Source organism: Moschus berezovskii, chromosome 12, assembly GCF_049115385.1.
Source record: "Moschus berezovskii isolate FMDL1 chromosome 12, NW_MosBer_1.0, whole genome shotgun sequence".
NCBI classification, from domain to species: Eukaryota; Metazoa; Chordata; class Mammalia; order Artiodactyla; family Moschidae; genus Moschus; species Moschus berezovskii.
This window is the reverse complement of record NC_142471.1, coordinates 56,090,751-56,092,279: the sequence shown is the minus strand read 5'-3', so window position 1 is coordinate 56,092,279 and position 1,529 is coordinate 56,090,751. Positions and strand designations below refer to the sequence as shown.

Below are 1,529 nucleotides of genomic sequence, written 5' to 3'. Positions count from 1 at the left end.
TCATGATGTACTCTGCATATAAATTAAATAAGCAAGGTGACAATATACAGCCTTGACGTACTCCTTTTCCTATTTGGAACCAGTCTGTTGTTCCATGTACAGTTCTGACTGTTGCTTCCTGACCTGCATACAGGTTTCTCAAGAGACAGGTCAGGTGGTCTGGTATTCCCATCTCTTTCAGAATATCCTTCAATTAAAGATAAATATTTACTTTTCCAACAAAGGTCCGTCTAGTCAAGGCTATGGTTTTTCCCGTGGTCATGTATGGATGTGAGAGTTGGACTGTGAAGAAAGCTGATCGCCGAAGAATTGATGCTTTTGAACTGTGGTGTTGGAGAAGACTCTTGAGAGTCCCTTGGACTGCAAGGAGATCCAACCAGTCCATTCTAAAGGAGATCAATCCTGGGTGTTCATTGGAAGGACTGATGCTAAAGCTGAAGCTCCAATACTTTGGCCACCTCATGCAACGAGTTGACTCACTGAAAAAGACTCTGATGCTGGGAAAGGTTGGGGGCGGGAGGAGAAGGGGACGACGGAGAATGAGATGGCTGGATGGCATCACCGACTCTGTGGACATGAGTTTGAGTGAAGTCCGGGAGTTGGTGATGGACAGGGAGGCCTGGCGTGCTGTGATTCATGGGGTCGTGGAGAGTCGGACACGACTGAGCGACTGAACTGAACTGAACATTAAAAAAAGAAAAAAAATGTTACATTTTAGACCAAGATATATAAAGGTGGTGGGAATGTTTAAGGCAGCTAATGTCTAGAATGTGTGTGTCAAGGAAGATGGTCTGGGTATGGAGGTAATTGTGCATCTAGAGGAGTTCTCTTCTTGACCTCAACTACTAAGCACTGGTGAGCAGGATTTCTTTCTCAAGGCTAGTGATGGCTGAGGTACCAGATGGCTTCATTTCTCAACTGTGGTCCCAAGAGAGAGTTGAGTTGGGCCAGAATTGCAATCATCCAAAAGAGATAGCAGCAAAGTGACCAGGTCCCTAACATAGTGATGATAACTCTGTAGTTGGGACACTTAGAGATGAACCAGGGCACCAGGAAGCCAACAAAGCCCCAGAACACACTCATCACAATGAGAGGCATGGTGAGGCTAGTACATGTCATGGTTGTGGTGCAATCCTGACCCCAAGGCTTGAACTTTTCAAAAGTTATCATTCTTCTGTCTTTAAAAAATACGCCAACCTTAGAATACTCATATGGTAACAAAACTGTTATCATTTATGTTTCATGCAGGTTTTGGTGAGTTTAAATTTATCTTACCTCATAATAACAATGCAATTAATTAATATTTAATATGAGTAGGATAATAAGTGGAAAGGGTAAAGCTCAAATGTGAAATCTGAGCAAACAGAGTTTGAAACCTGGTTCTATGGCTTGTAGCTTTGTGACCTTGGAAAAGTCATTTATACTCTAAGTGCCTTAGTTTCCTCATCTAAAATATGAGTGAAGTCACTCAGTTGTGTCCAACTCTTTGCGACGCCATGGCCTGTAGCCCACCAGGCTCCTCCGTCCAT

The 1,529-nt window shown here is 43.3% G+C and overlaps 1 pseudogene; it reads right to left on the bottom strand.

Moving 5' to 3' along the window:
• Positions 1-879: 879 nt before the first annotated feature.
• Positions 880-1,119, bottom strand: LOC148776000 (V-type proton ATPase subunit e 1 pseudogene; annotated as a pseudogene).
• Between the last annotated feature and the right edge of the window lie 410 nt (positions 1,120-1,529).